This window comes from Cyrtonyx montezumae, unplaced genomic scaffold (genome assembly GCF_038088225.1).
Source record: "Cyrtonyx montezumae isolate F1298 unplaced genomic scaffold, pur_monq_1.0 scaffold_10, whole genome shotgun sequence".
NCBI classification, from domain to species: domain Eukaryota; kingdom Metazoa; phylum Chordata; class Aves; order Galliformes; family Odontophoridae; genus Cyrtonyx; species Cyrtonyx montezumae.
This window is the reverse complement of record NW_027071826.1, coordinates 36,725,753-36,745,381: the sequence shown is the minus strand read 5'-3', so window position 1 is coordinate 36,745,381 and position 19,629 is coordinate 36,725,753. Positions and strand designations below refer to the sequence as shown.

The following is a 19,629-nucleotide window of genomic DNA, read 5'->3' as shown; positions in this document are numbered from 1 at the left end:
AAAAGCTTTGCAAAGATTTCCAGCAATGTGGCCTCTTCTAGTGGAGCCATCTGCACCAGAAATCCAGATATTGGCCAACAGTTTGGGCTGTCTGCAAGAAATGACTCGGTGCTAGGAGGTCTTTCTCTGAGCACTCCGACAATAAAAGAACTTTTTTTTTTCCCCAAGCCTCCTCACTGCTTGCCACATTTAATGAAGACGCATACTGTGACAGTCAGCACCTTAGGTGGTGAGACCATCAGTTGTCTTCTGCAATGAAAGGGAATCTTTTTTTTCACCCTTTTAGTTACTGAAGCTTATTGAGAGAGACTGCAAGAGATGAATTATCCCAGCTGAAAAGTCTGGGCCTGTTAAACCTTGTAGGGTGGCTAGCTGGGCAGCACTATTGCAACATGAAGATGACTCAGCCACGCAGCATCTTTGTTGGCATCCTCTTAGCTGCTGTGGAGACAATTATTTCTTTATTGCTAAACAGTCTGTTGGTGGCTTGGGGCACTTACGTGAAAAATGTAACAGAAACAGAGTAATAATTCAAAACATGCCAGACCAGAAAGTCATGGTCATCTTATCAAGCTCCTTCTGCCTGATAATCAATCAGCCCGGATCGTTGAGGGTGGGTGAACCAATGCCAAAGATGCTTGTGACTTCGCCAGAAACAGCACATCCTTACAGGAAAGCAGAATCTCCTTCTCAACCAAACTGCCCTACCACTAACAGAAGCAGAAGGGAACAGAGAAATGCACTGCATGGTAGCTACATCAGCAGAATTAACTTGGAAGAGGAGTTTGCCTTTCAAAGATTTCCATGAGGCGTCAGCTGCTCCTGGGTGAAGTGATGCTAGCAAGCAGCATCCCATTACTTTCCCACTGTGGGAACCAAGCCCTTTTAAAACTGTTTTGACTGTAACCAAGGAATTAGAGAGATGGATGAAGCCAGCCGAAAGTGTGACAATCTCCTAAAGGCACACAGATGGTGAGCAGACCCTAGAAACTGATTCACTTTGAATGATCACTTTCCTGAAGCACATCTTGGACAGTTTTTAGCCTCTCTGAGGACCTGAGAAAACCTGTAACTTCTCTGAGGCAAAACGGGGGTTAGGAGGAGAAGGGAAAAAAGCATGATTTTTCCTTGAAATGCACATTCACACATAGTTATTTATTTACTTGCCCTTTGGCATCAAGAGGAGCTCATCTCTCAGAGAACGATCAGCCATGGCTCAGCCCAGATGGAGGTGGGATACAGATTTCATTGCCAGCGCTAACCATGAAAAGATTTTCCCATTTTACCAGAAACCACAATCTCCCATAGTTCCCAGACTGCTCGAATGATGTATAACTTGGTAATTGTCCTGAAAGATAAGGGAAAGCCTCCTCTGCGGTTGCATTTGATATAGTCCGATGTATGGGATTGCTCAGTGCCGGCTTGGTTGAGGGAGTCTTGAGACAGTGTGGAGTATGCCTCTCTGCCTTCTTCTTCTCGCTGGGGAACCTCTGCTGGTGGCAGACAGGATCCTGAGGGTTGCAAATTGCTTTCCCACATCTAACATCCCTTTCATAGCAGTCTCAGTCAGTTTTTGGCACGAGGAGGGGAGCTAAAGAGTGGTTCAGAGGCACTCCAGAGCCTCTTCTGCAGTGCTCCCACTCCTGAAACACCCCTGCGCTGGGGATCAAAAGGGGCAAGGAGAGAATGAGGGGTGAGGAGGGAGATTCGCAAGCAGAGGAGGGAGAGAAGCTTCTAGAAGGAAAAAACTGCCTATGGGAAGTGGCAGGAATCCCTTTTCCTGGGTCAGCAGAAGGGACTCTGGACAAACCCTCAGTCAATTGAGTATTGCAGAGATTGTCTGTGGCCAATCCCGCTCACCATCCAGCCAGGTGCAACAACCTTCTAGTTTGGTGCTCTATGGGAACAGCAGACGACTTGAGATTTTTTGGATAAGAATCTGCTACGTGGAATTTTCCACTTCCCAAACAGTCCAAACTGCACTTATGTGCTAGGAGCACTGTGGGGACGAGCAGCCACTAGATGGCACGTCCATCCTCATGCAGCCACCCCAGAGCCTGGAAGGTCCAGGATGTCCCGCTCATCCCACGCAAGCACAGTAAAAGGATGAAATGTTATCTCAGCATCTGCTTTTAGCAAACGCTGACACATACTGCAGTTATTTTGCGTTGGGGATCTGCAATCTGATGAACATTCCTCTGTGATTTTGAAAGGGTTTAAAAATAAGCTACAAGCAGATTTTGCAAACTTGCTCTCACTGGTTTCGGTGGAGATGTACTGGGACTGCAGAGAGCATTTATGTGCAAAACAGCTCGTAAAAGGAAATATACAGAGCTTTGTTCTCCCACAGGAGGGCTAGTGAATTATTTGGGTAGAACCCACATGAAGTAAGAAGTTATTGGTAGATATAATTTTCCAGATCCTCAGCTGCTGTTATGTGGTGTACTTCACTCGTTTATATTAGCTGAGAGTCTAGTCTCTAGGTCTCCAGATCAGAATTAAGCAAGACACCAAGAGGGTTTGGAGAAAGGAGCTTTTTTTGAGGGGACTGCCAAACACATTAGATCTGGACCACTTTCTCTCAGAGATTTAATCTCAGAGGAACTGGCAAAACTGAAAAGGTCCAGAAGTGGGAGTGAATCAGGCATATAAGGCATATACACCGCAAGCCACAGTGTTATTCATGTGAGGCAGCAAATATCTAAAGTGTTTCAAAGCATACAGTCTCAGTGTAGTTTATATCATTGAAAACTGGCTTGCACTTTGTACAAATTGAAAAGGTGGCCAAGCTTCTGGACGTCCCTGCCACATCAGTCTTATATGCCATAAAGATGTTGGATTTTGGTATAAATCACCTCTCCTCCCTCCCCAGAATTTTCCATTGGAATACACAGAAGAATTAGAAGCATTGTAGAGTGCTCTTAAATTCTCCCCCGTCCCCCCGACAAAGACTGCACTTTTATTTGACATTATTTTGAATTCATCCCTTTAAAAATACTATTTAGAATTCAGTGAAGTAATGCTTTGTGTTTCACTTATGTGCCTGCAAACTCCAGCACTGGTGAGAGTTTATGGGTAATGTGAACTGGATTAAGTTGGACAACAAATTTGTTATTTTCAAGAGAAAACAGCACAAACAAAGTAAGTATTCTAATTTCTTAAACATTTAAAATGGATGTGGAGAGAACAGTGAAGCTAATATATTTTGGAAGAGAGGGAAGAGAGTCTCATATTTTGAGGTTCTGTACATTGAGAGTTGTGCTGATGAACTAAAACTTTGGGGTACTTTTATAATGCAAATAACAAATAGTCATCCCCCAAGAGAGCAATACTGGAGATCCAACCCCAGATTTGAGACTAAAGAGAGACACCAAGTGGAAGAGAAGCACACGGAGAGTTGCAAGTCATGTGCAGACCTCGAGGATTTGGTTTCTATGTGTGGTTTGCTGCAGCTGTATCAGCATCAGCTGCACATCAGTGGTGTCCCAGGGAAGCACTTGGTCACCTCTCTGCCCATGTAGGCATTGAAAGATGTATCTGGTGAGAAGGAGAAGGGAGATAAAAGTGGGAAAGATGCTTCTTTCAATTCAAGATTCAAAATCGGCTCGATGTAGCAGAGCATAGGATGCCTTCATAAATGAATTTGAAGGGAATTAAGCCTCTAAATATCCTTGAGGATTTGAGCTTGTGTGAGAAGTACTAGCATCATAGGATTGCTTGATCCACTCACTTTGCTCCTCCAGGTAAGTCATGCCAGCGTTGCACCAATTTCACTGTGAAAATACTCAGTCTGCCAATTTCAGCTCCTGAGTATTTTCATTTCCTTTGGCAGACTTTGAACTGTGTTCTCCTTCCCTAGGTTTTCTCAAGTATTTATGTTCACTGGACTGAAAGAGACAACTTTTCACCAGTCTCTGGAACCATGGGGTGTGGAATTAACACTGCCTAAGCATCTAGCATCTGTCCCTGCACACTCCTAACACAACAGGGAAGCCTCTTCTAATTTCTGGGTAATGTTCATTCCTCTCAGCCCAAGATGTTTACGTCAGTTCAGGTGTTTGTACACACTTGTACAGTTTTAAAGGAACTGAGCCTGAATGCCACCTCCTTGGAACCGCCCCTGGTTGCCAAAGATTACAGTGCATAGGGAACTGTAAAATCAGGTTAATTCTTACCTCTGCCAAGGTTCATAAGGTCACACCATGGCTGCTGTTAGCCCAGGCACACTCAGGTACTGAACAGAGCTCAGGAACATCAGCAAGAACTCCTTAGTGATTGTCATATTTTTTGGAATTAATCTGTCAGTTTCTATCTTATCTGCCACATGACATCAGTGCCGGCGTCTTTTCAATCCAGAGATGTCTGTGACCTGCTTGCACTCTGGAAGACCTCTTGAGATTGTTTATAAAGATTTCTTTTAAAGGAGAAATTCTTGAAATCCTGATAATATACCTTCTTCCAGCAGGTTTCCCATCCCCAAGGTTAAATAAATATCTATCTAATGAGGGCACGTGTTCTTATATTTGCCAGTACTCATTGGATCACAAAAGCTTAAGCCCTGAAGACACAGTCCTGTGTGCTACATTTCCCAATGCTCTTCGAGGGAGGAGCAATGTTCTCTTGCAAGACGCTGAGTTTGGGGGTGCAGTCACTGTGGCAGCCAGCCGTGAGGTCCCGTGCAGAATCCCAAACTAACAACCTTCAGGAGGAGCGGCTCCTCTGCTCTGCAGTGTCTCAGGGGAACAGTCTCACTCCCTTTGCCATGCCTCAGAAGTAGCGTTTGAATTTTGGGTGGCCCTGTCTGGACCCAGGAGTTGGGCTCCATGATCTGAGTGGGTCTTTTTCAACTCGGGATGTTCTGTGCTGACGTCACTCTGTGCCTAGGTTTCCCTTCTGCTGGGATCTCTCAGTTGCCTGCATTTCTCCCTTCATCCAGGTGAGGGCAACTGAGCATCAGGAAAATTATTTCAATTCACTAAAGCTGACTTATTTTCTCTGAAGCTCTAAAAAAGGATTTGTAAAAATAATTAGCACTAAAATAGAACAGATCGCTTAAAATTATACCTTTTGATAAACACGTTTTTCCCTAATGTGAGTTAAAGTAGTCCCCCTCAGGTCCCAGCAACCATGCCACTTTGATTGCTGTTCACTCACAACATTATTTTTGTATACAATTAATCCCCATCCTACTTCTCCTGATAAAATCACAGCTTCAGGCAAATAAAAGAAGAGGATTCCATGAGAGTGCTATGAAAACACTTCTGCCAACGTTAGCCTTAAAAGTCAGTAATCTTCAACCATGCTTTGTATTACAGCCTTATATTTTATGCTGTGTTGTTAAACAGACACTGACTGCATGCTATAAGTTGTCTGGTCACATTCTGTTTAACCTGGAATTTACTGGAGCATTCCCTCATCCCCGCACTGTTCTGGCCCTGTCAGCACACAAATCCTTCCTCTCTGAGATTAACAGTAACGTGAGGACAATTCAAAGGAAATAAATATGCAAACACTGCGAATCTGCACATCTTACTCTTAAACAGTGCTCTTCTTAATGACAAGTATTTGTCTGAGACTGCTTTATAACACACAGACATCTGTTTCAGCAACTGCTACAGTGGTGTGGGCACAAGCTCAGGGCTCATACTGGTACATGTCACATTGGGCAGCATCCTGTGACAGCTAAACCTAAGACTCTACGGCTTCTCACAACATAGAGCAAGGTTGAAAATGGCCCCAAAGGTGTAGCAGAGGCAGCTCTGTGCAGGACATTAGGATTGCCCCGTGCCTGAAGGGATTTCCTGGACAATTGCAACCAAACTGCAACAGACTGCATCCCAGGCACCTGGGCTGGTATGCAAAGACCTCCCGTTTCTATCTGCAAAATGGTCAGGTAGAGGTGATTGAATAAAGGGATCAATTCCTTTTAAAAAGGAGATCTGTCTACCAGAGAGCAGTTTGAAATGAAGATAATCCAAGGCCAGAGCAGATTGCTCAGCAAAGCAACCCCTGGGCAAGTGTTTGGCTGCCTTTGAAAAGGCATTCGATCCCCAGCACTAAACACCACATAATGGTGGGCTCCTCCACTTTGTTTTCTTACAGGCACTTTTGACTTAGTGCTAGCTGAGAACTCAGCCTACTGTGTATGTTGTAAAAGATGCTGTTTATACTTGGGCTTTTAGCTTACCATCTGTGCACGGTTCAGCTGCAGCATCTCCATGGATCTGTTTCTGTATGGATTCCAACTCCCTCTTGCAAGCCCTTGGAAGAGTGTGACTCACTTTGGACTTTCCAGTAAAACAAAGCTCTCTGCAAGCTATCTTTTAAAACCTAACCCTGCTGCCAGAAGATCCAGTGTAGTACTACATTATCCAGTGATACAGACCTAACGCTTTTCTACACACACTCTGACTCATATCTGAGCGGTACTGAAGCATAACCAGCTATACATTCAATCACTGATGCATACATACCTTCAAGCTGTCCCCACTAATGCATATCCCATTCTCAGTGCCACTGACACAAATTAATTTGGGCACCTGAGCTGCTGGCACATAAGCCATCCATTAACACTGCACCTTGTAATCACTTCTTATTTTAAAACCAATCTATTTCAGAAAAAAAAACCAACAAAAAACAACCAACAAAAAACAGCCTTTACACTAATCCTCAAGGGGAACGTTCCAAGCCCAGGCTTCCTTTCTCAAAGTAGGACACTTGCAGGATCCAGAAACAAGCAATGTGCTCAGAACCCATAGGGTTGGGTCAGATCATTGAGAGAGACTTGATGGGTAGGTAAACAGATAGAACAAACTCCATGTAGTCCCAGAGCCTTGCATCTTTATAGGTGAGCATTTATAGGCCTTGATAGATAACTGGTAGAAGTCTGACCAGGTGCTTAAATGAAGGACAACGCCCACTAATGAGTGAGGGAGGGAAAGCTTTCCTCAAACTCTTATTTGAGAACAGGGTGGTTTTACTCAAAGTAAAGGTGATGCTGGAATGCTACCAGCAGGTAGGAAGGCCGTTCCCCAGTACTAGTTTCCAGATACTGCCCTAAGCAATCCTGATACGCCCTCATCTTAAGCTAACTTATGAGGTGGTTTGCAGGGTATCAGGGTTGGCCTGGTGTTATTGTGGAGGGCTGCACGCCTGCAGAAAGTCCACGTGTTGTGAGTCACCCATTCTGCTTACACTCCACCCTCTCTTCTCTACCCCAGGACCAGCATTCCTGAGGCCCGCGGCCCCTCCACGCTCCCGGTCCCCAAGGCTCATGAAGGAGGTGAGTGCAACGGGGCCGCGTTAACCCACGGTGCGGTCATAGCTTCGTGTGCTGTTCCTCGGGAGGCTGAGGGACCGCTAAACCTTCCCCGTCGTCTCTGCTCGGCTGCTGCGGTTTCACCGCGTTTAAACGGGAGCCAGGGCGTTACTCCTGCCGGATAGCCTTATTGCTGTTTACTTCTGCCCAGGAAAACAGCATCAGGATCCCGGCGTGACGTTATTCTACACACCGAGAACAAAGACGCAGCGCTTAGAAGTGAGAACAATGCAATGGCAGCGGTCAGCAGCCCGGCACGTCGCTGGGGCAAAGCAGCCGAGCGAGGGCTGCACGGGAACAATGCGGCAGCGCTGCCGATGCGTGCAGGGCCGGCTGAGGGCCGCGGAACGGCCCGCTCGGAAAAATCTCTGAGCGGGTCACTGGGTTTTTGGCTTCTCCCGGCACAGAGCGGCCTTAAGCGTTCAAGAGCTCGAGCCGCTACCTGATGAATCCCAAAGGCAGAGCCCGCAGACGGGAGGCACCGTTCGGGTCAGGTGTGGGACGTCCTGACGGGTGGGTCCCCGCCCCGGGGACGGGCTGAGCGAGCTCGCCGGCTCCTCCCCGTGAGGTCGGGCCGCCAGCCGGGGTACGGCGGCGGAGGGAGCGAGCGAGCGAGCGGAGTGCCGAGCGCAGCGGGGCGGGTAGGTGCGGGGCGGCCCGCGAGGAGGGGGTCAAAGCTGCTGCGCGGGGGACCCGCTCCTAGATGGGTCCCGGCTCCCCTGGGGCCGTCTGTGCGAGTCTGGGTCGAAGCGCTGGGGACTGCTTTGGGGCTTTCCGCGGGACGGGGCCGGCGATGCCGGGCTGTGCGGGGTCGCCTCGCACCGCGGCCGGCCGCGGCTCTGCTCGGTTTGCGGTAGACCTCGCGGCACGGCTGCGGTTAGCTGCTGGCACGGCGATGGAGGAGCGGTGCTTCAAGTGGGGCGGGGGCCGCAACGTGGGGCCGAGCCCAGGGGATCCCCCTGTGCCCTAAAAGCCGTCTCCTGGGCACAGCGGTGTCCTGCAGGCTGGCGTGCGGCTCTGTGAGGCCGTCCTTGCGGGGAGAGGTGGCTTCAGGAGGATGAGCGTGCCCGGCTGTGCCCCGTGGGACGTGGGCAAGCCCGCTGTCCTCAGCGGCTTTCCGTCCTGATTGATTCCCGGGAGGTAGGTGAGATGCGGCTGTGGCAGTCATAGCCCTGCTGCAGCACCACCACTGTGGAAATCTGGTACCGGTCCATCTTCCTCTGCCGTTTTTTCCTTTAAATTCCAAGCTAATGTTGAAGGGCAAGATTCCGAGTGCTGCCTGCATTTCAGCAGCTGGTTGGATGTTGGCTGTGAATGGCTATGCAGTGTGACTGTTAAACCAGTCAGTTGATACAGGGATAAGTGTTTGCTACTGCCCAGATATGCCACCTCTGCTCCACAGCACAGGGGCTCTGTTGTGTGTGCTTTAACATGAAATCAAGCTCTCAGTATAAATAAAGGAAAGCCTTGGAATGTAAATGTTGGCTTCAGTACATCCATAAATTGCATATAGCTTGTTCAGGATGAAGTGTTCCTATGGCTTGGACCAGCTCTAGTGTTTCCATCCTGTGCGTGAGACCAGAGCTCGAAACTTGTTCTTGAGAAAATCCCTCTCTTGCGTAGCACTGGGCTTGCACCTCAGCTCTGGTGCTTGCTGGCTGCAGAGCAGAGGCATATGGCCAGGACCCTGCTGTCTAAAAGCCTATTGGTGTACCACAGGGTCCCTTTGCAATGGCACTGCTCTGAAGACCTGGAGAGAGGCATCTGGTGAGAAGAACCACCTCTGGTGTGCAGCGTTTGCTTGCTTCTTACCTGCAAGCAACAGAAATAGAGCAGGGCACAAGCTCAGCGCTTGGAGAAAGCCCTCCCACAGGCAATCTCTGTCCTACTCCATTGAAGGTCCTCCCTTAAGAGGATTTAGCAGCTTTAGTGATGCAGCTCATCTGGACTTCCTTCATTCCTGTTGTCCCTATTTTAGTATCAGGATGGACAGGTGTAGCATGACCTGCAGCTGTGAGCTGGTGAGGGAGATACTCAAGCAGCACTCCATACAAGTTTCCTTCTCCTGTTACCTGAGCCACTCCTGCTTCCAAGCCCCTCATTGTGTGAGGTATCTTAATATGAAATTCTCCGTCTGGCTGTAGCTGAGGAAAGGTTTTATCCCTCTTGTGTATTTACCTGTCTTTGTGTCATGCTAATAAGGCTGCAAGAGGCCATTTAGGGCAACAGGTGTTCATCCAATAGATGTTCAGTTTGGAAAGGGATATATGAAAGCTTTTTAGATCTCTTAGTACTCATAGGCCTGAAGGCAATGTCCATCCCAAGCAGTAGCTGTAGTTTTTAGTGGGACTACTACAGCAGGAAGCATCCAGCAGAGGTAAAGGGTGCTACTGCTGCATGGACCTTGAGCGATGACAGCTCAGGATCTGTTACAGGAAATTCAAAGCAATATTGTAAGGTGGACCATGCACCGTGCCTTATAAGGTAGTCAGTATTGGTCTGCTCGATCGATGCCTGAGGCATGGTGGCCACTTTCTTCCTTATCTCCTGTCTGTTGTGACTTGCTGGTGAGTGGGAGGTGACACTGGGTCCCTGCTCACCAGATCCAGCAGTGCTCAAACTACAACTGAATGCTTTGGAGGGATTTAGGAAGGCAGCAGTGCTTCCCCTGGGCTTATGCAGCAAGTGGAGACTGCAGCCTTAGTTTTTGCCCTTCTCTCTCTGTTTGAAAATACCTGTGTTCATCAGAATTAACTTCTTATTTTTAGGAACTCTAGAGTGAGGGCTAGAGTGCCTAAGCTTCACCTTTCTAACATAGATGCACCATATCTGCATCTCTTTCCCCTAGCTCCCTGCCTTCATTTGTCTGTGTGTGTAGATCGTAACACTGTGGGGTCTAGAGTCCTTACATATGGAAGAGTCTGTCTCTTGGCAAGGCGTAAAAATAACACAAGATGTGAGGCCGGCAGTTCTGGATGAGCAGTCAGCTGTGGCAGAGCCTGTTTGTTGCTCAGCTGCGTGCTCTGCTGAAAGCTCCCCTGATTATGAAGGCTGAGGTAGTTAATGGCTGACTTGCACCTTGACAGGGTGATAAGTGAAGCACCAGGAACTGCGTGCTGGAGATTGCTGAAATCATTGCTCACGCGCTGACAGATTCAGAGCTAGCTGATTTCCTGGAAGACAGATGAGGCATGATTGTGGGCAGCTCTGCAAAAGGGACGGCTCCGTGGGTGATAGCAGAAAAAGGGGAATAAAACTCAAGCCTGTTAAGATGGATGGGGACCAAAGCATGCATATGGGGTCTCATCCCTGTACTCAAGTAAGACCCCTCAAACACAGCAGAGCCAGGAGATTCAGGCAGCTTGGGGCTCATCCAAGGTAAATACAGGGGAGGAAAGCCAAGGAAAGTAAGCCAAAGACTGGCTTTCTCCTGTGGGAAGAGGCACACTCATGGGCTGCCTGGTTCTAGTTCTTTTCTCTCCTTAGTGGTACTCCAGAACTGGGACACTGCCAAATAAAAGCAAGTTGCATTAATGTGCAGTGTGCGTACTCAATTTTTGATACTTGCTAGGGAGGTAAATGGCCTGCATTTCTTTAAGGAGCTCAGCAGCTTTGCTATGCCATCAGAAGTGTTGTAAATAGCTGTATGGGAACTGCTGAGTCACAGCATGAACCACTGATTGATCACCTGGAGAAAAGACTTGGTCAGCCCTGGAAGCACAGGTGAAGGCAATTCACCTGAGCAACTGGAAGGGGTGGAACCAGGCTCTTAGGCCTCATTTAAGGGATGACTGCCACCAAGGAAGGATCTCCTGCTGGAGATCCCTTCTTTGTGGAGTCGTTCTGTGGACCTAGATCTTCAGAGACAGGTGAGAATCCTTCTTTTTGTAAGACTTTCTCATTTCGCTGGTCCTGCTGCCATTATAATAGCAAATGCTGCTAGTACTTTGCTGAAGGATGCTGCTAGTTTAGTTTCTTTGCAGTGTACAGCCTTAAGCAAACAGGTGTGTTACAAAGGGCTTTTGCTGTGAAGCTGTTGCCTGGCTGTAAGCTTTATCCCTTCCAGTGTAATGGTAATCCCATGGTAATGCATACTGGAAAAATACTATCTAGAAAGAGTTACATACATTAGGATACCCAGTAGCCCAGAAATTGAAAGCTATGCAATGCATTGTTCCCCTTGTAGGCAAAAATAATTGTGCTGCAGTCAAGAGCCACAAGCATAGGGAAGGCTGAGAGTTGAGAGCTGGAGCCCTGCTCTCCTTACAGCTGGAATTCACTGTCCTTGTTCCCATGGCCACGTGCCAGTGCCCTAGCGGGTGGTTTGGAAAAGATTAATTTGGTAGAGGAGTTGGCCTACAGTGATTTGCATGGCTGGGCGCTGACTTGCTGTAAAGCTGTTCAACCTGTTGGGAGCAAAGGAGCCTGTTTGCCAGGGCTTGCTTCAGAGAAGGGCTTCTCGGTCACTGGATGTGGCTTTGTTGTCCAATAGCACAAAGGCTGCTACTGCTGTCCTACAATATATGGATATGTAAACCCTGAGCACCCGGAGCTGGCTTGTCACCCATGATGGATGACAAGCAATTTGGTTGGGAATCAATTTTGAGATGTAACTTAACTAGAATAATTCCTCTACTGCATAAAATGGCTGAATGCTGGCTTCCAGACATTCAGTTTGGATCTTTTCAGAGACATTTCTGTAGCTTTTTTTTTTTGGTGTTGCTAGGTGCTCTATGGCAAAAATAACCATCTTGAGGAGTGTCCTACTCCTTTCCTGCTTTTTATTTATTTATTTTTCCAATTTCTCCTTGGTCCTGCAACTGGCTTCCTTAGAACTGTTTGGAAAACAAGGGCTATGCTGTATGTGTGAACAGCAGTTAAAGAGGAGGGCTGTCTTCACTGATGTCAGTGTCAAGTGTGTGTTGATCCCATGTGCCTGTGTTTGAACTGTATCATGTGAACTGCTCTGCTCATCCCCTTCCTGCTTGTAATCAAGCTATTTGTAGACTCTACACAAAAGGATGCCATTCTGGCACAGGGTCTGAGGTATGTCAAATGCCAGCATGGCACAATTGGAGCATCCTCTTGACTGCTAGGGAGCCAATCATATATCAGCATGGGCTAAGTCACTGGGATGAGTCAGTCTTGGGTGTCTTCACTGGAATGGCCTTGGCTTCCTAGTACAGGCTTTACCAAGTAAACTGCCTTCTGTCCTCTCACTGCTCTTCTGCTTTTGAACACTGAGCCATGCTCCCTGATTGTACGGAAGCGTGGACACAGAATGCTGAGCTGGACTTGGATTGAGGGTCCTGCAGTTCAGCAGGGCTCAGCTCCTCACTGCTGTTGCCTCAAATTTTGCACTGAACAGAATTAGCAACTGTTGCACAGCATCTTTGTTGTGCTTGAAGAAACAGAACTCAAATGGGAGACAGCAATTCTAATTCTGCTCATTTCTGAAGTATCTCTGGGGAAAAAAACAATGGGAGAGGAAGGGGCTGCCTTGATGTTCCCAACAAGGCTGAGCTCTGCATCAGGTCTCTTTCTCTCACAGGCTTTCTAAAGACACTGTACACAGTAACTGAGGGGCTGATTCCTCTGAGTTGTGCAGTATATCTGAGCATTCCCTTGGGAACCTCTTTTAATTAGGAAAGATTTCTGCTCTGAGGCTGTAGTGCATCTCTTAACATTTGCAGAGCACGGTGTTGTGGAGCAGTGGCGAGTTCACAGTGAGGGTGACAGAGCCCTGGAACAGCTTGATCAGAGAGGTTGTGGAGTCTCCTTTGGAGATGTTTAAGACCCACCTGGACGCCTACCTGTGCAACTTGGTCTAGGGAGCTGCTTTGGCAAGGGGGTTGGACTAGACGATCTCTGGAGGTCTCTCCCAATCTCTACAATTCTGTGATTCCTGTAGCACAACTGTGGGGCCTGAAGTCATGCTGCTGAAGGTGCTTGGGAACTTCTGCATGCTGAAAGGGGCATCAAGTCAGCTACTGCCTCAACACAAGAGGCTATTTTGAGGAATGGCACAAGCAGCCATTAGTGCCCTCAAAGGCTCCATTGGTGTCACAGTTCTGCCTGTGTTTTTAAAGGCTGATTCAGCATCCCTTTCCAGTGCATTTTGTTGTGCCTTCTGAGCCTTCAGGGTGGGGTTGCTGGGGTTGTCACTGTTGTGGAGGAGGTTTAGACTTGATGCTGTTGTAAAGCAGTGTGTTCCTGCTGTATATCATCTCCAGGCAGATGGGAAGTTTCTCACCAACCCAGATGTCAGCTCCCAGCAAGACCTAGTAGAGTATATACAGCTAGATGGCTGTGCATCTGAAATTGTCCTGTGGAAGCTTGACAGCTGCTCCCTGTCCCTACAGGGTGTTTGCTGTCAGGAAACAGCCTCTGGGGTGAGCTGAGCTGGGCCAGTTTGTTGTGGGGATGGTCATGGTGCCTCTTGCCTGGGACCTGATCTGACGTCAGCTTCCTTCTGGAGAGCGTTGTCACCCAAGTTCTGATCTTGTGGTGGACTATCCTGCTACGAGCCTCCCACAAAAGGAGGAAGACCACTAGTTGCAGTTTGATGTCATGAGTAAGTCTGGCTTGATAGATATTGCAGAACCAATGGGATGTAGAGATGTCTTCCCTTAAAGCGCACTCTCTGAATGGAGTGCAGAGTGGTGGAGCAGAGAAAAGTATTATAAATAAACAAATGTCTGCAGTTCTATTAAAAAATAATGATAACCTGAATCATAGTCTTCTGATTAAAGATGAAACAGAGCCCTGCTTTTTTTTTCCCCCTTCAAAAATGCGAGTATTTATTTCCACGTTAAAGTAAAAAACTCAGAACTACTGTTTTCCATCCTTCTTCTAACTTTGCTTCATCAAAAATTCTTCCAAAGTGTTTGTGCTCTAAATTTAGAAAAGGAGACCCTTTTAGGGAAACGTTGAGGCCCCTGGCCTGTCTGGATTCTGGCTGGACTTGTCCTGTACTCCAGACAGCTGGAGGCAGTGCCATGTGTGGATCCCCGAGGACAAAGGGAAGCCCCTCCTTTTCCCGGAACAGGCCCAACTCTTGAGGTCTTGCTGTCTGTTTTAACTGCCAAGTTCCCGGGGAACGTGTCCCATATGTCTGTTCCTCTTAGCTTCAAGTAACTCTGTCCATAGCCTATCCATGTGATGTTTCTTAGGGTGTATAAGTTTTTATTTCTTTCTGCATGGTGTTTGGAGGGGTGATCCTAACTGTGGGCAGCAAGTCCGAAGCTGAGCAATGTCTTGTGTGGCACAGTGAGGCCTGCCAGGGTCACCTGCCCTGCAGCACAGCAGCCAGCCAGGAGCACAATTCCTTCACACACCCAGGTGTGCGGTGCCTCAGCTGCTAGACCTCTCTGGCAGCAAAACTAAAAGCCCTGCAGCCTCTCCTCTAGCTGGTCAAAATTCAAACCTTTGTCTCCCAGCGTTGTCTGCTGATATTCCTTCCTGTGGCATTGCACTTTGTGAAGGGTTAAGTCCAGAATGAAGCTACTCTACTGCAGCTTCTGCAACATCTCATGCTAGCTTTGCTGCTTATGGAGCTGCCCTTTGTAAAATGCTTCTTTATTTCACTGCTTTGTTCCTCCTTGAAGGAAGAGCTTGGAGTGAGGAGAATCTGCAGAGGTGGAGAGTAGAAGTGCTAGGTAGTGCTGCAGTACTCTTGGAGATGTTGCAGCAGCTCATCTTGGGACTTGCTACTCCAGAAACTGACTCAGAGCTAGATGTGTTCCCATAGTGGTGGGATCAGCAAGGGGTCTGGGTACTGTGATACAGCGTTATTGAAGGGGAGGGAAAAATATGGTTGCAGGTGGGTATTTCTGATTAGAAGGGAATCACTTGAAACATCTGTACTCTGAACTCTTGTTTTTCAGTGCTTTTCTTACCCTCTGTGGATTCTTGGAGGGGGAGGCGTGCTAGAGACAAGAATAGTCCTTCAACTTGAGATGCCTACAGATAGTACTGCCTTTCTCTCTTCATTCATGCTACCTGGTAGCGTTGAGTGGTCCAGGCTCAGGATGTTGCAAGCTATCTGTCCCCACAATGACAGTGCCATCTAGGCACAGGCTGGCCACCCTCGGGCTGTGGTGTCACATTCATTTTATCTCACAGCCCAGCAGAAGGCTTCACCCTAGGCAGCTGCAGTGAGTGCAGAGGCTGTGGTGGTGCTTCTTTTGTAAACAGTTCAGTCTCGTTTATTTTTGGAGAACCCTGGCTGAGCCAGGGGGTTAACTTGTTTGGCTGGCATTGTTAGAGCCAACCGTCTGTGCTGCAGTCACATGTAGTAGTGCCAAAATGGTAGCATGGCAGCAGGGTGGCTCAGTAGCTGTAGGCACATGGGCAGCTGGTAAATGATGAGAATGCTGCAATTAGCAAATTGTCTGTTTGGCAAAAGCAAGATTCTCAGCATCATAAAGAGTAAGGAGCTTCTTTCTGGGAACAAGCCAACAGGGGCATCCCTTTTGTGAGCTGAGATGCTTCCTTGTGTCTGTTGACTTGTGCCACTTTCTAGTCATGGTGGACCTGCAGCTCTGTTTGGTCTGTGGGGCTAAAGGGTTAAAACCTTGTGTTCTTGGGATCGGTGCCTTGCTGTCAGCAAAGAATCTGATACAGAGCATGTGATATGATTACACTAATAACTTGTCTCATCTCTTGTTGGAGAAAGCTGATTTAATTCAGAATGATGAGCCAGAGGAATTCTGCTTTAGGTGTTTATTTGTTGTTGTTGTTCCTTTCTGTCACTTCAAGATCACGTGGATGGGCCCTAAGGGGAGAAGCTCTTTGGAGAATCCTGGAGCCAGAAGATACCTCAGCCCTTTGGAGAGCTGGTCATGCCCAGCAGCATGGGACCTGAGCTCTTTGGCTGGCAGTTGGTTGACCTGGCAGGATGTCCACGTTCCTCCAGAGTCTGCAGTCTGAGGGAATGTTCATCCTCCCATGCTCCCCTGGTTTCAGCTGAGGACTGGGCTGTTGGAAGTCCTGCTATTGCTGGGGAGGGTGGAAGGTGAGCCCGGCTGAGGTTAGCTTTTTTTCCTGCTGGGGCTGCCCTGCTCTTCACAGTGGCCTGCAGTACAGGGCTGTGAGGTGGGGAGAACTGGAGTGTGTTCACTCCAGCTCCAGCCAAGCCACTCAGCTGTCAAAAACTTCACATTTGTGAAGTGAATTTCTGCACCTTTTGTATATCCTTGCTAATTCCTGGGAGGAATCACAGGGAATGGGGAAATTCAGTTCCCAGTTGAGGTAGATGCCTGTAACTTCTCAGAAATGTTTGGCACGGGCATGCTAAGTTTAAACACACTGTAGTTATCTGCCCTAACATCTGAGGAAATGGAAGTAACTGAGAACCAGTTTGTTTTGAAAGGGAACTTAACAGCAGAAAGTCCTTGACCTTGACTTCTTTTATTGTATCTAGGAGGAGGCAAAGATAAAATCAGATATACCACTGATGGCTCCTAGTGCAGGGACAGGTAATCTCTTAGCTAGATAAAAGCTCACGTGGAGGTTTCCTCCTCACCCACAGAAGTACCTGGAGTCCTGGTAGCCTCACTGCGTTGGAGAGGCAGAGGTCTCCAAGCCATACTGTGCCAGGAGAGGGTGTGCAGCCTTGGATGAGCTTTGTTGACCTTTAGGGAAGCTGTGTGTGTTACATGAGAGGCTTGGGAGCCTACTCAGTGCCTGTATGGTCTTTTCCAGGCTGTTGGGCTTGACACCAATGGCAAATGCTTGGTGGGCTCCTTGGCTTTGTTTCTCCCTGGGGACCTGGTGCAGGCATTTGTTGCAGAGATGCTGTTTACAGTGTAATAGTTCCAAGTGCAGGGGGGAAAAAAAAGCTGAGGTGGTTTCTGTTTTGGAGCCATTGAATAGCCTGTAAGTCAACTGACAGAGCTGCCAGACCAGTTTTCTGAAATGTGTGTATTCACTGTGATGTGACCTGCAATGTTTGTAGTCAGCACAGTGACCCCTCTGGACTTCACCTGCAGTACTGCAGTGCTTGCTACACAAATGACAGTCTAGTAAGTGGTAATCAAGAAGCAAAAATAAATATATGTGTATATTTTGGCTTTTTCTTCTGTATTATTTCTGGTAAGGTTGTTTGTGGGGGTTGGGGGAGTTGGTGGAGGAAGAACCAAAAGATGTCTGGGACGGGTTCTGGGGTTGTTTTTATCTTGTTTTTTTTTTTTTTTTTGGCAAGCTTGTATCTTTGGTCTTGCTGAATGGAAACATTTGCTATAAACTGGAAAAATGGAGTGTCCTGCAAATACTGTCATGCTGGGCAAGCATGAGTGCGTGGACTGAAAATAGCATAGAACTTTCTGTTTCCAAGTTGTAGGGAGTGAAGCCATACTTAAATGTTGGCTTTCAAACTGAAGTGGGAGGTGCAGATGTTCTTAAAATCCAGTTCATCTCTTACAAATGTACAGAAAGGATCATGGGTTCTCATGAAACCTGCTTTGCTCTTTGATTACCAAAATGTGTGTTGGTTTCTTTGTAAGCGTGACGGTGGCTTATAAATATCTGATCACTTCCTCTCCCACATCAGAATCGCGTTTCTAAAATATATGTTTCTGTTTTGCAAAATGTACCACAGGTTTTCTGTTGAAAAACATGCTGAAAGACCTCTGTGATCATAGATAGTCCTCAGGGTGCTTTCTAATCTCTGATCCCACTGGGTGATGCTTGTCAGGTTACTGCACACAACAGTATACCCACTCCAGAAATGAAACTGAAAAAGCTTCATGTCTTACCAGGTGCACTCTACAAATCTATTTCAGTGCTGTAAGCTGATAGAAACTTATTGCTCAGAAATCTGGTCTTGCCAGTGGTATTGACTGCCAACCCTTCTTGCCCTGGTCTTCCAACCTCGCTCCAGGGTCAGCAAGCACAGTGAAGCCTCTGTTGTGCAGATGTCTGGCAGACGCTTGTGCTAGGGTGTTACCACACCTGTCCCGTACTCTGAGCGAGTAGGAGCAGTCTGTCAGCTGCACTGCTGTTCATAGGCTGATAGAACCATGCTGCTGTTTGTGTTGAACCCTTGTCGCAATTTCCTCTAGCTTAGAGGCAGTGGTTTCCAATTAAGGAGCAACTATATCTAGAGTAGATGTAATGACAGATTAGCTTCTTCCTCTTAACTTTTTTCCCCCCAGTAACCTTTTTCTCCCAGTAGTCTTCTGTTTCAATAGGTTATGTTATGCAGACATTTCTACTTTTTTTTCTTTTTTCCTAATTTGCTCTGACACTATTAGGAGTTATAGCTGACTCAGTGGCATTACCACAGGTATTTATCTGCTCTCACAGAAGTGACCTATTTATAAATGCAACTGTTATTAGCAGCCCTGATCATCCAGTTTCTTCCTCCAATCTTTCTGCTGGAACTCAACAAGAGATGGTGTTTGGAAAGTCTGCGCCATGAATATGATAATGTTTATGCTTTCAAGGTTGCTACGCAGTTGGTATTATCTCAGCAGGGATTGAAGAAAAGCTCATTGAATTCAGACCTGAGTATTTTATTGGCTCACTGGTTGTTTGCTTGCTGGAGACAAGCCGTACGTCTCAAGTGTGCTATAAGTCCAAGGCCTCTGAATTGTAATGTCAACAAGATGAACTCCCTTGGGTATTCTTTGTGTGTTACCAGATCTTTGCCTTAGGGCAGTGCTGTACCTGGTTAGAAGAGGCTCAGCAGCTCAGCCTTTGTTCGTTAACTGGCACGGCTGTGCCAAGCTGTCAAGATTTTCAACAGATGACCACGAGGCTGCCTGACTGCCAAGTGTTTGTTCTTCACCTGCATGGAAAGGCAAACATTCCCATTAGCTGGACTCCATGGGTGGGGGCTCCTCCCCTGCCACGGGAGGTCATGGCCTTCAGAGCTGTTCTGCTATAGGTCCTGCTGCATGCAGGTGTCTGTAGGAAAAGGAGTGAATGTTCTGGGAGTGTCCTCACCATCCCCTCTAGCTTCTGCAAAGCTCTGTCCTTACTTACAATAAGGGCAGTGAAATATTGGAACAGGTTGCCCAGAGAGATAGTGGGTGCTCTACCCCTGGAGACATTCAAAGTCAGACTGGACTGAACTCTGAGCAGCTGGATCTAGCTACAGGTGTCTCTGTTCAGTACAGGGGAGTTGGACTAGATGGCTTTTAAAGGTCTCTGCCAACTCAAACAATTCTACAGTTTGTGGTGTATCCGGCTTCTGCAGTAGGGAATTCTGGAAATGTAACTGTGCTGTCCTTCAGAATGGCCTTACTTCATGCCGATTAGTGCCCAGGTAAGTGACTTCATGCAATTAGCAGCCTGCTAGTCCCCTG

At 47.4% G+C, this 19,629-nt stretch overlaps 1 protein-coding gene across 2 annotated transcripts in view; it reads left to right on the top strand.

Moving 5' to 3' along the window:
* The first annotated feature begins 7,730 nt into the window (after positions 1-7,730).
* The window catches only part of CD82 (CD82 molecule), a 33,160-nt gene continuing 21,261 nt past the window's right edge, over positions 7,731-19,629 (top strand). For both annotated transcript variants that reach the window (XM_065754958.1, XM_065754959.1), the window contains exon 1: positions 7,731-7,959. The gene's annotated coding sequence lies outside the window, so the exon portion shown is untranslated. The remainder of the gene's footprint in view (positions 7,960-19,629) is intronic.